Source organism: Micrasema longulum, unplaced genomic scaffold (assembly GCF_059751315.1).
Source record: "Micrasema longulum isolate JH-2025_06_02 unplaced genomic scaffold, ASM5975131v1 h1tg000220l, whole genome shotgun sequence".
Lineage (NCBI taxonomy): Eukaryota > Metazoa > Arthropoda > Insecta > Trichoptera > Brachycentridae > Micrasema > Micrasema longulum.
The window spans coordinates 611,549-626,264 of record NW_028277425.1 but is presented as its reverse complement, the minus strand read 5'-3'; the positions used below and the strand labels follow the sequence as shown (position 1 = coordinate 626,264).

General features: G+C 31.4%; 1 protein-coding gene across 2 annotated transcripts in view; it reads right to left on the bottom strand.

Moving 5' to 3' along the window:
* Positions 1-8,676, bottom strand: part of LOC148283585 (uncharacterized) — a 132,983-nt gene extending 124,307 nt beyond the window's left edge. For both annotated transcript variants that reach the window (XM_088243618.1, XM_088243619.1), the window contains exon 1: positions 8,496-8,676. The gene's annotated coding sequence lies outside the window, so the exon portion shown is untranslated. The remainder of the gene's footprint in view (positions 1-8,495) is intronic.
* Between the last annotated feature and the right edge of the window lie 6,040 nt (positions 8,677-14,716).

The window sequence follows — 14,716 nt, the reverse complement described above, 5'->3', positions numbered from 1 at the left end:
ATTTGAAGGGCTACATTTTAACCAGTGTTCTTTAAATCTGTGTAAAAGAATTCAAATGGATTACACAAATAACACAAGAGAGGTTTAAAATGATATGGCGGGTGCAACAAAATTGGCCCTACCCTTCCGGAGCGTGGTACAAAAACAGAAAAGTCTGTTAATTATGAACATTTATGATATTATGCCTACATATTTTGAAAGATGATAAAGCAATACTGTATAATAATTATAAATATTATAGAAACCAAAAATAAACCAAAGAGTTATTCCTTTTTGAAGCCATCGCGGGTGCAACATCAAAATATCGCGGATGCAACGCGTCTAACTTAAGCGAACAAACTCGTATATGGCCTTATAAGCACCTGCATTAATTAATTTGAACAAATATGTTCTTGAGGATTTTTATAAAAAAAATGTAATGTTAAGATGCTAAAGCATAAATAAATCATTAATTAAATAAAGGATCAAATAACGCATATTACTAATTAGTACACATCTTCAATCACTCGAGCTTATTATTATTAATTATTCGTTAAATATTGTTTTTAAATCACAGCCATCATCTTCTTTTTCGCGCTCCCGATTTTGCGTGATTCTCTACAAATTAACGTCTGCTATGTAATTCATGTTTTCAAGGTAGCATTTACCATGGTAATTCATGAATCGTCTTAAGAAACTGCACTCTTTTTCATTTATATTGCATTGACACACCCTCAAATAACGATATTATGAAACAGTTTTACCAAACTTGGTAACACTTGGTAAACAACTGCACGAGCACGTACGACATGACCCAGCGCACATGTCTTTTGCTGAGACAGCACCAGTTACAGGAAATACTTTCCTGTCAATCTTGGGGGTTCAAGAGACGTTGTTGAAGATTCATCATTTTACTCATTGTAAGCGTTGGGTGTCAATATCGACGGTTCACCATAAGTTGCTGAAGATTTATTATCGGAGTCGCTATAAATGTCGGAAACGCGCAATCTTCTGTCACGTATAAGAGATTCTCTCTGATCAAATACTGAATACACAGACACACAAGGCAGGCGCGACATGCAGTAGTCTTCGCAAATTTAGGAAAGGCAGTGATTAAAATGAAGCGTAATCCTTTCGCTAGTCCCATGAAAGTGGTTGAGTTATAAAAAAATAGCTGCGGAATTTCGTTCGGTACACGAAGAAAATCTGTGTCAGTGCTTCCAGTATTTGATCAGAGAGAATCTCTTGATATGATCTAAGAAAAGATTGCTTGTTTCCTATGTTTACAGCTTGTGTACAACGTGTGGTGAACCGTAAAAATTGCCACCCGACGCGACGCTTCCAACGAGTAAAATGATGAATATTCAACAGTGTCTCTGGAATCCTCGAGGTTGCCAGTACAATTATTTCTTGAAACTGGTGCTATCTAATCAAAAGATATTTGCGCTGGTTCATACGTGCTCGTGCAGCTGCTCTGCAACTGTTATTTTAAGGTTAAATGAAACGGTGTTTTCCCTTACAAATTTCAGTTGCATTAATCTTTGTATTTACAAAAACGATTTATATGAAATCGGTCTTAAAAAAAATTACAAGAAAATGATGTAACCGCAAACCAATTTTCGTAGACGCAGTTGTATTAAATCTGTTGTTTTGATTTTCGAACAATTAAATTATCTTATGCATGTGTGCGTATAATCAGTATTCGCAAAACAAAAGATTATCGTTCTAATAATAAAAAAATAAAAAAAACCGCTTTTTACTCCATGTTAACACCGTTAGTTGAAAAGAGGTATCATTATTACTGTCAAGTTGCGGAAACAGACTAAGGTAAATAGCATTAACTCCTAATTTTGCTAACCCTCTCAGTACCAGCGTCATTCCTCAGGTACACGAAGAAAAATAATCATATCTCGTTATTTTCTAAACCAATCTGCCCCATTTTTTGAATGCATCTAGCCAAATATATATTCTTTAAAAAACAATATGATTTTTATGTTGGTAGCTCACGCATGTTCTGACGTTTGTGTTTTATAACGTTTCCTTTTTAATTATATTATAATTTGAAAAACTTCACAATGATTAAGTTTTTTTTTATACTAATATGTAAAAAAATAAATTAAATTTCTTATATTTTTAGTTATTTTATATGTTTTTGACTTTTTTTTTAATAAAAAAATTAAAATAATACATGCCTTTTGTACTCTGTACCTTTATTTTACACCCCCTAAACCCCAATGTCATTCCTAAAGTGCATGTTTTTTTGTAAACTATGCAGCATAAAAAATATAATTACGTGAAAATATTTGAAAAAAAAATAGAATTTATAAATGAAAAAAATATTTTTACTCTGGTACTGAGAGGGGTTAGTAAAAAAGTTTTTTTTTTACTGTATCTCTATAAAACAGAGGTAATAACTATAAGAAAACATACATTATTAAGAAAGATAAGAAAAAAACTCTAAATAATTTGTTTTACAGAAAAAAATACAGTATTGCCTATAAATACCTACCTACTTACTTTTTACATCATCATTCCCTTTCTGCACCTATTGGAGCATAGGGCACTGCATTGGTACTCCAATCACAGCGTATCTTAATCATTTTTGTTACATGAAGTTAAGATGATCAGTCTAACGCTTCAGGTATCAGTCTAGGGAAAAACTTTACTGTTGGATTATCAAAAATCTAATAGTGTGTGACAATAAATGAAAAAAGTCATGAAAATTAAAACCGATTGCATTTGTATAGGCACCTTTTTAACATTTTATTAAACTATACCTATCATCCTTATAATTTATTTTACTATTAATAAATAACATTTATTTTTTACTAATTAAAAAAATGTTTTTTTAACCGTGGATAAAACATCTTTTGGATTAATCAGGCGAGAGTGTAAATCTGAGTCAAATATAATTGATAATAATTCGAATGAGTAAACACTTTGATAATCCAAAGGCCCTTATTTTATTATATTATACATTTGTCAGAAGCCATTTGGAATACGCCTCTCAGATATGGAATCCCCAGTATGCCATATATATAAGTAGAATAGAAAATATTCAAAAAAAAATTATAAAGTACCTTAAATACAAAACCGGTATTTCTTATGTATCTACTCTCACTGCCTCCACCTTCCATGGAATCATTTCTCTACAATACCGCAGAGTGTGTGCGGACCAACTACTGCTTTACAAAATTGTGACAGGAATGGTTGACTGTACAGAGCTGCTTGGTTTAATAACAATACATGTGCCAGACAGGATTTGTAGACGGTACCACCTGTTTCATGTACCAATAAGTAAAACATCGTATGTTAAAAATGCTTTTTTTCGTAGGACTTTTTCAATGTACAATACAACATTTAAAAATATAGATTATACAAACATCACTCTGTCAGATTTAAAATTTACACTAAAAATGCATTATGTAACTTAGTAGACATTATAATAATAATTATGTACATCTCCCCCCCCCCCTCCTTATCCTCTCTTCAAGCATTTTTGTCCTTATCCCGCCCAATTTACAGTAACTTAATGTTCTTAAAATTAATATTTTTAAAATCTTTGATTATTGAGTACATGAAAATAACATTTTTATATGTATAAATTGTATGTATCTATTTGATATGTAACATATATTTTCTTTACTAACTTTGTATACTATGTGGAAATCTGTTATTAGTTCTGAGCTTATACACTATATCTGTTTGTTTACTAAAAAAATATGTATGTAGAACTGTTGATTTCCCTAATAAAATAAAAATAAAAATAAAAATAAAAATAAAAATAAAAATAAAAATAAAATAAAATAAATAAGATTAAGAAAGGGTCTCTAAGATGGCCATATAGAACGAATAGACGACGAAAGAATGGTAAAACGAGTATATATGGCGAAAATGAACGGTAACGCGAGACGAGGACGACCAAGGAAGACGAGGCATGATCGGATAAACCAAAATCTTAAGTCTGGTCATGTCAAAAGCAGACAGAACCGAAGGGCATGTGTGACAAGATGTATGAATGTGGAAGAAGCTATAATTATATGCCAGGATAGACGTGTGTGGCGGTCCATTCTCTCTGCCTACACCTACGGTGAATGGCGTGATAGTAGTAGTAGTAGGATTTACTTTTGTTTTCCCATGCCACATTTTATGTTGTACCATCAAAATATTTAGGGGTAAACAAGAATAATGTATCTCCATTTTGAGCATTAAAAAAAATTACAACACTAAAACATATAAAAATTAAAATATTGTAGAAAACAAATGTTTTTAAAGCCTCTCATTAAAAAAATATCAGGTGTTTAAAGTATAAAATACACTCATTTGTCTATCCTAAAAAGTTGGGTTTTTGGAGATACTGTAGTTTACCTCTTGCAGTTATAATAAATGAAATTGAATATTTCTATGGTCCGTCCGTAGTATTTGCATGCAAAGTGCATACCCGTGGCGAGCTAGAATGTCCATAGTCCATAGCGGTAGAATGGTGCATCCCAAAAAGGGTCTATTTTATATTTGATAAATAATCCATAACAAGTGGCTCTAGCGGCTAAAAGTTTCAGTTAAAATATTTTCTTATTGAACACAAACATCTGATCAACAAAAAAAACATAATCCAAAAAAAACGGAAATCTTGAGGACTCGAACCCCAACTCTAATAACTAGAAAACGAACGATTCACCCTTGCGCGCCGGTTTCCAACGTCGGAAGCGCGCCTTTTTTTGAGCGATCGCAATGAACAATATTGAACATGCTTAAGTTATCGCGTGTGTAATCTCTAAGTCAACGCTCGTGTCGGTTTGTTTTTTATTTTCCTCGTAAATAAATACAGTTCATCGGCGAAAAATCGGCGTTTACTATAAAAAATAATACAATATATTGCATTTGCAAAATAGTAAGGAGTATCTAATACAAACAAGTGAAAATAAAATTACAATTACTATGGCGACTGCTTTTCTTGACATTTGGCTTGCCAACCGCCGGATAAACGCAATAAATAATAAATAAATGAAAATAGCAGTTTTGGAATTTTTCCATATTTACACCGGTGAAATTCAAATGTGTGATTGCGCAGCAGGATTATACGTCGCGAAACGTAAATATTTTGACAAATATTAGATGTTCACGGATGTCCCATTGTGATCGCGAATACGATAAACAACCACGGTGAGAAATTGTTATCACGTCGCTTATTAGCACGTCGATAGTTATTTGTGATTAAGCTTCAGGGAAGGCGCCAATTTAAAAATAAAAAAATGATAGAATTATATAATTTTGGAGGAATCTTAGCGGAGAGTATGAATCTTTGTATTGCAAAGAAATGCAGGTACGTCTACCATTTGTAAAGTTTTATTTATGCGAAACAGGTTATTCGGCACTGGCTGCAATGAAAACCGAATACCGAGCCAGGTTAGTAGTCGAAAAGGAGATATGAGTGCCACTCTCCACATTAAATAAATATTTTAAAATACGATCAATATATAAGGCTTTGAACTAACCTATGCCAATCCATCTTCATTTTAATTTAAATTGTTAATATATATTTTTAGTTTTTTGCTGATTTAATTTTTTTGCTGATTTAATTTTTAAGATCCTCATGACTTTTTAACTTGTTTTAACTATGTATTTATTTTTTTTAAATTTTTATCACATCTTTTACTTTATTTTTTAATATGCTGTTTTTTTCTTTTCTTTCTTTAAATACGCTTTTTGCTATACAACATACATTCATTTTTTTATTATGACTTTAAATATGTTTCTTACTATGTATTCTGTTTTTATGTTTTTACTGCATTTATTACTTTGTTTTAATAATTTATTTTTTTGCTACGTTTTTTTTTACTACATTTTTTACTATGTTTTTACTACATTTTTACTATGTTTTTACTACAATTTTACTATGTTTTTACTACAATTTTACTATGTTTTTACTACAATTTTACTATGTTTTTACTACAATTTTACTATGTTTTTACTACATTTTTTACCATGTTTTTACTCCATTTTTTACTTTGTTTTTCACTTTGTCCTGTATCTTTATAACTGTTTCTATAAATTGATTACTGTTTTTTATATTTTTTTGACTGTTTTAGAACGGGGTAAATAGCCCTAGTTAGACAGTCAAAGCAACTTTACATAAATTATAATTTTGTGTATGTAATATAATGATAATAAATAAATAAATAAATAATTCCACACAGTGTTAATCACGAAGAGATCTACGAAAAGCCGGAGGATCTCTCCGAAAGAATGAGGAAGTCCAGCGGTTTTTTTTTATTTTTTTTATTTGTTAATAGACTTTCAAACTAAGCTAATAAAGTGGCCACTTTAACCAGCCAATGACAGATCATAAACCCTGTAAATGCCTTGTCTTCAAATGCTCCCTTCTATAAAATGCTCTCCATCCATGTTGTAATTAGTTAAGCTAAAAAAAAATACGTATCGTATTATCAGCGCTATGACGTTTTAACGTTTTGGATTTTTTAAATTACTCCGCATGTGACGTCTCAAGTTCTCTTCCGCTTCTCGGTCAATTTTGCCGGTTGGTCCGTTGAGTTACCGTACACCGGATTTTTTCCACAACCATCTAATCATTGGTTGATTCACATGAACTAGTGACGTCGTTCAAAATAGTTCGTTTTTAACAAAATATTTTTTATTTTTCATACATTTTCAAGTAACTTAGCCGTGTAATTGAATACTCTACTTTTTACCGCGTGTAAAAAAACATTTTTTATATCAAATTTACCGTAGGGCTGATTCCTCATTCCAAGTTGTGTCACGAATTGACTAATCTACGAATTATGGACATTGGGGAAGAAGGACAAAAGTTGCGCTTGGAAGATTTGATAAATAGCAGATTTTGACTTCTGGTGACACGGTTGGGAACATGAAAAGAAATTGATTGCAACAGAGATGGGACATCGCTTATAGCATGAAGTATTTCGAAAATGCATATAAGTTCCATCTCAGTTCTACGTTTCTCCAATGAAGACAGATTGAGAGATGGCTCTAATAATTCGGAGGGTTGCTGGTTGCCGGGAGACAGTGGATGATAACGGCGCAGATCCGGGAAGAGTGGAGTAGACAGGGAGAGGTCTATGTCCTACAGGGGACCACCATGGGCTTATCATGATCTATTATTATTTCCAAATAAAAAAATAAAAAATTGCGATGTCAACTAAGTAGGTGCGTATGTAAATGTGTAGTGAAAGATAAATAATCATCGTCATTCCCCTTCACACACCGAGTGATGCATAGGGCACTGCATTGTCAAAAAACACAAAATGAAGTGTATTTGTTTACCATCTGTCTTTACACGAAGGAAATGTGATCAATCCAGGAACAATTAAATATTTCAATTTAAAACCATATTTAAGAAAAAAAATTTACGTCCACTGCCGGTAATCGAATCCGGATCTTAAGAATGACGAAAGCGTAAACTATTACGAGTTGGACTTATCTGCACTCGATTCCCTTTATTAGGATTTTTACCTGAGCAACCGCCAGTCGAAAACACTCGTACGGGGGTTGTGGTTCTATTTCAAACACAGAGCTGTTTTCTTCGTCCACCTGGACACAGATAATTGAAAACAATGTCTATATATAACCGTGAGAGAAGATGGCTGGTTGAGTTTTTGTATACTTTTTGTTATTTTTGCTAAAATGGGGTGGCCATCCCTTTGTATCGCGACAGACATAAAAGGGGGTTATACTGTGCCGCTCTCGTCTCGCTCGCACTCATTGGCATCACGGAGCATCAGTGTCTCGTTGTTTGACCTTTAGCGCTGTATGTACAACCAACAAGCCATTTTGAATTTTGAGCCAGACAGCACTCAAAATTTTTATTGTAGACATTCTTTAATAATTATATACACTACTTGTAGTGACAAATTTTGATGGAGTTTAAATTTTACCACTTATTACAATTTATAATTATTATAACAGACAAAATGCATTTTTTAATGCTAATAAATCTAATATACTTCTAATGCGTTTTTCGCTCATTTTAGATTACTTCGTATAGATATTTTTTATACTTTCATTGTAGATTATCTAAGGGTAAAATTTAGAAACAACTATAATATTTGCATACCTATGACAGTGATTGCCATGTAGTAGTGACATGTGTTTGTAAAACAATAAAACTATAATAACAAATGTGGTCCGCGTTCGCTGATAAAAACTAAATAAATAATGCAATATAAATCGTTGTCAAAATATGTTTACGACGAACACTAATACAAATATGATATATTTCTTTTGGTCCATCGCATACCTTATAGTGCGTTCGAAAATCATAGACGAGGTTGATGACCTATGAATAGGATTTTAGGCAAAAGGATTCGGCTCTAGATTTTTTACCCAAAACTTATATTATAAATTAAACAAAACATCGCTTTAGTTTTCATGTTGGGACAGTCATTGCATCAGAGTAGACACGCCAATAATTATAATCTATTTCAATTTCAACATGTCCATTTCGAGTAGAAGCTAGACAACATTTTTGAATCACATACCTTTAAGGAGTGGCGTGGATCCGAGTAGACAAAGCGCAGTATTAAATATTCACTTCAACATAATCTTTTGACGCACTTTTAATTCACTGCGTAACTGGTAGTCTTTTAAATGACATAACACAACGTTGTAGACACGCGAAAACAATAACAGACACCACAGAAGACCGCCATATTGAAAACTGAAACACATTATTTCCATTTGTTGACATTGCATAGTGCACCATCTATTGCCCGTTCAAAAAAATAGGCAAGAGAGGCGCCTCAACACATTGGTATTGGCGGCATTTAAAATTTTTATTTTATTAATAGTTTTTTTTTATTGCTATATATTATAGCGTAGATGTACTTTCTAAAAGATTTGCTATTGGTGCCAGAATCAGAAAACGTTGTAATTTTACTTTCATAATGTAATAACTAAGAATTTAAAATGATTGACTGTAAGATATTACCGGTGGCATTTAACTATATTTAGTGGTTATTTAACCGTATATACGTATATATATATATTTAATATTGTGTGCTATGATTAACAATTACTACTGTTATTTATTATTAATAATAATCTTTGTTTCATGCTCCTACAGTTTAGCGAATTTTACTGTGATTTGAGTTCTAAGGCCGGTAAAATATATCTCTGCAGTACGCTAGTCAGGAGTGCTATTTATAGATTTTACCTATTAAATAATCACGCAAAAACTCTATCTATCTCTGTCTTTCTCATTTTGTCAAACAAAGTATGTAGAGTACGTAAGAAATTGACGAACATACAATGTAACAGGATATTTTTTTTAATTGCTTTGTCTTGAAGCGGTATATTTTACGCATTCGGCGGCAAACCGTACGATTCAATTTACCGGCTACAGCCTTAACGACTGTAGCCAATTTGTATAAAATTTATAACATAGTTAAAATATAAAGTTAAATATGGTTAAGGGACAGTGTAGTTAATGTATATAGTTTGGTTACACATAATAAAGGGCACACGGTGATAAAACAGTGAAAGATTGTTAGAAAAATAATAAAATACAAGAAACGTATTATTTGTAAATCTTACATACGTATTACGATGTATTTAGACATAGGTACACTTTATTTGTTTTATATGATTTAGCATAAAAAAATGTTTTTAGTATAAAAACACATTGAAATTTTGGTTCATTGGTTATTGTTGTAATATCAGTAGTAGGTGCCTATTTTCAATATACATCTGCATGAGTATGTTGAACAATTTTTTTTTATCTATTTCTAACTAATTATATTTATTCTCTCGTTAAAATAAAAGATTTATCTAAATAAGGGTGTACATATAAAACAAGGTATTACCAGAATCAAAGCGATTATTTTCTCCAGCAAGTGACATATTCCAGATATTAATATGGTCTGAAAATTCGTTGCCGAGGTTTTGCATTCAATGTATTGGAGAAGATCAAATTTAGACACCGTCCGGCTGTTATTACAATGAAATATTTTATGGTTTCTAATGTTTCTGGTTCGGGCATAAAGATTTATCATTTGCAACAACGAGGGACAGTCTAAAATATTATTTAAGATTTTGTTTAAATTTATCAGATCAAATAGTTTTCTCCTACCACACAGCTTTAATAAACTGAGTAGACAAAGCAATTGATTTCGAATGCAAATGATCCTTTAGTGAATTTATTTTGAACTTAACATAGGTACTTAAAAATTTATTTTGTACCTACTCTTATTTCTATTGAATAGTTTTGTGCCCAAACCGTTGAATTGTCTTCCAATTGACTCCTTACTAACGCCAAATACAAGAATTTGAGTGTGTTTATACCTTAGAGTATATACATCTGTATATACTCTAAGTCATATGTATATACATCATATGTATATACGCTAAGGTTTATACTATCGAAAATAAAATACAAAACGTCATCAACGCGTGCGTTGTCGTTTTCGCCTAATTAATGTCATTATAGCCGATACGGATAAGGTAGTTTATAGTTTTATGCAATAATGTCGATTTCTTCAGAAGACGAAACATTTTCATTTTGATTTCTTTTGAATCCATGAGCTTATTACTTTATTAAATACTTTTTATCTCATGGAATATTGGTTAGCATGTCAGTTATTGCATATACCCATTGTAATATTTTAAGTTTAATCTCATTCAAATATGACATATTGGATTAAAAATAGTAAAAAATCTTTTTTTTTACAGATGGTCATATAAATCTGCACGGCATGATAAAATTAAACAGGGTGGATTGATGTTTATTTTTATTACAACAATTCATTTAGTTTTGGAAACTCCATTTTTATTTGACCAATTTTCCATTTTTGTTAAACTAATTTTCTATTTGTACTCAACTACTAATCGTGAAAGGCTATGATTGTTTATTCACCTGTTCTAATTGTTAAGTCTACTTATACACATCACAGAAATAAATTTTAACTGGACTATATAAAAATGCTAGGTTTTCTTATACGAAACACCTAACATTTTGAAAATTGTAAAGCAGTCATCATTTTATTTTGTTCCGTAAGATCACATTTTAAACAGTTAAAATATAAGTCTTTATGTATCTTTAATAAAATATGAATACCCGTTCCTATCGAGAAGGACAACAATAAATTAACGACTTCTCGTTTATATTAAAATGATTAATTAGTACAATTTATTTTTCTGAACTGTTAAGTTTATAAATGTTTGTGTTCCACATATACCAATCAGACTTCATTATTTTATAAACACCTTAACCTATGTGAAAAAACTTCCCAAAGTCCCTGTTGGGGACAAAACTAAATTGATCAATATTTCGTTTTTTAAATAATATATTTTGTAAAGAACGCATTTAAATCACTAACATCTTCGTTCAAAAGATTTGGCGGGTTAAAAAAATGCTTTACAAAAAACGCTTTATTGGTTAATTTTGTATACCGACTGGCAATTTTGAATGTTATTGTTCTGCTTTGCAACATGTTAATTTATTTCTAAAGTGTCGTATATAGTGAATTAATGTTTTATGCCTTTTAAAATGTTTTCTACTGAAGTAGAGATATTTATTATACTGTGTATACTTTGTACCCTTGTATTTTTTATGTAATCTTTCAAAGAACCGGGTATTTATCCTATACTTAAGTGTGAAGATCCTAGTTTCCTTTATTCTTTTTTGTCCTAGGATGTCACATAATTTAATTTATCGAGGAAGAGAAATCTTGTAATTGTTTGAAAAGGTCTCAGAAATATTTTGTTTGCCACTAAAATTTCAGTATTATTTTTTATAGAATTCGATTGAAATAGGTTTTGGAATGCTTGTGAGAGAGTAACAAGCTTTAGTCTTTTTCTTGGAGTCTGCAAGTGCGCTTGTAGAATTGCTGGCGGAAAGTCAGACCGTAGCAGGCGAGGAGTGTACGCATCCTTGAGTGTTACGTGTATTAGGTAAATGTGTTTACCTGCGTAATCATTTAAAGAAACTGCGGTTATCTTTAAGAACAGTGGCAATAATTATTATTTCTGTGACGTTAATTGGTGAGCCTCAAGAGACGATGACGAAAGGTCCTAAGTGACAGGCGAGGCTTGTACCCATCCTCGAGTGTTACGAGTGTTAAGGTGTGATTACCCTGTGGTTTTATTCGAGCTGATTTGTGTGTTTATGACTGTGCCCGCTCAACTTTTTCAAACTGTTTTCAATTTATATTTATGTGACATTGCGGAATTTGTATAAAAAATGGTATTTTGAATGTGTATTTTTCCTCATTCGCATGTCACCCGAGATTAGCGAGAACGTCGAAGCGAGAACCCTGCACCAGCTGGCGTGAACAGTCCCTGTGTGGTAACCTAAGGTTCCCATACTAAATTCGTATTTCCTAGCCTTTAAAGTAAAATAATTGTGAAATAAAATTCACATACTCTTAGATTATAACTTTAATCATCATAATTATTCATTTTATATTGGAAAACACCTAAAATAAAGCATTTAAATGCTAATGATAGCGCAATTCGCACAGAGCAATAATACATCTTACATCTGCGAACTGCTTACTGACGTACTCTTACTCCGTACTCATACTGTTGGATTTTTATAAGCTGGCGCGTGCGCTATACTTACACATAAGCATTGTGTAGTATCCGTGAATAAGCCCATGGTACGACATCACACGGCATATGAAAATAATCTCTTTCTCTCTCGCGCTCAGACGCGCTTATGAGCGTGACATAGACAACTATTGCTTTATTAGTTGCTAATGATATGGCAATACAATATATACAGGTGCTTCTGCGTTCGTCTGAAACGCTGCGATTCTCAATAGTAAAAATATAATAATATGTACGAGTATTAAGTTATGGATTAAAAACACTGGTTCATAAATGTGTAGGTATTTTCATTTAATCATGGCACGAATAGGTCGATTATGTAGTGATGGCGCTTTCACAAAACTTACACAAAAACAATTTTAATGTACAGAATACTGATTTTAAAAATCTTGATGTTTTCAAAAATCTCTTTTGGATTAGAGCGAAAAAAAAACAATTACTTAAGAAAATATTTATATATATTTTTAAACAAGCATGTTTTTTATTTAATATTGTGTGTTCATCATAATAATAATTAATAGAGTGTAATTAATATGCATAGTACAAATTATATAGGAAAAAATATGTGTACGCACTTATTAATAAACAATAGTTCTTGTTATTAATATACTTAAAACAATCTACACTACTTCGCATTTTAGTTCTAGAGTAATTGACTATAAAATAAATACATTTTTACAAATTTAAATTGCTCCTTGTTCTTGGAAGGACTATAATTAGTAAAATGCAACATTTTTAATTTTTTTTTAAAATATAAAATAATCAAACAAAGTATTTTAGTAAATTAATATTACATTTTCTTATCCCATTGTATTTTTTTTCATGTACACCTCCCTTTTATCCAACACCGAATTTTTTTTAAAATAGCGCATTTGGTTTAAATTTAAAACACAGATTTTTTTAATCAACATTCCGTAGATTTTAAATGCGTTAGTGTGAGTTTTCTGAACGCGCCAGCTTAAATTAAACCACCAGTACTCGTAATGACCATTTCTTATCTCTCGGAGTTGGGATAATAACTGCTTGAACACTATACGGCCGTTAAAAAATAAAGTCCAATTTATTATTTGACAAACGATTAAAAGTTCAATGACATTATCTTATTTAATAATTACTTTTTTATAGAAAGGGTCTTGTCTCACGTGTAATGACATCATTGTTTATGTTTACAAAACATATCACTACTTTAGTGACGATCGATTTAATCTCCAAATGGAATCCCACATGGAAAATATTTGGACCAACTCAAAATATTGTTGATAAATCCACCTGGTCCATGAAGAAGTATAGAAATTTAAAAAATAAAACTTTCAGGCGTTGTCTAGTATGTAGGTGAAATAATCAATTACACGAATCTCACCCACATAAATAAAGGTTTCAGCTTTTTAACTTCAGAAACATCAACAGATGAAAGAATTAAAGGGATATAGATGTTTAAATATGGGAAGAATGGTGAATGATACACAGTGTGTAAAGTGGCCACTTAAACCAGCCAATGACACGTCATAAGCCCTGTAGATGACTAGACTTATATATTACCTTCTCTAAAATGTTCTTCATCTCCGTTGTAATATGTTAATATTAACAGCTCCCCAGGAATTTGAATCTAGTCCTTATCTATAAAAATTCGGACAAAATAAAAATATTATATTTTTAATGCTTTCATTTTTCTTTCTTCGCTGTCACGACTGGTGGAATGCACTCGATTTAATGTTGATTATTTATATTAAATGTCGTGTAACATCCAAAAATAACTTTTTTTTTGGTTCTTATCACATAAAATCACCACCAGTTACAGAAGTCGAAAAAATTAACGATACAAAAACATATTATTTACAATTCGGAGACACAGCGCACCTTTTTTTTAGTAAAGAGCGGCGACTTTCGATTCATTGGTATAAAGTTTCGAGGTTAACTGATTTCGTTTTTGATATCTGAAACTCATGGAATGATCTACTGATAATTACTGTCTCTTTTCATCTTATTAAAATTTTATGTGTGTCTTGCTTAGTGATCTAATTAGATTAAATTTCTTTCTCTCAAATGAATGTTTTATATATTTGTCTCAGAGTACTTGACATTTTGTCACTTTCGGAGATCATGATGGACAAAATATTTCATTTAAAATTATCTAATAAACCTTAACATATGATAT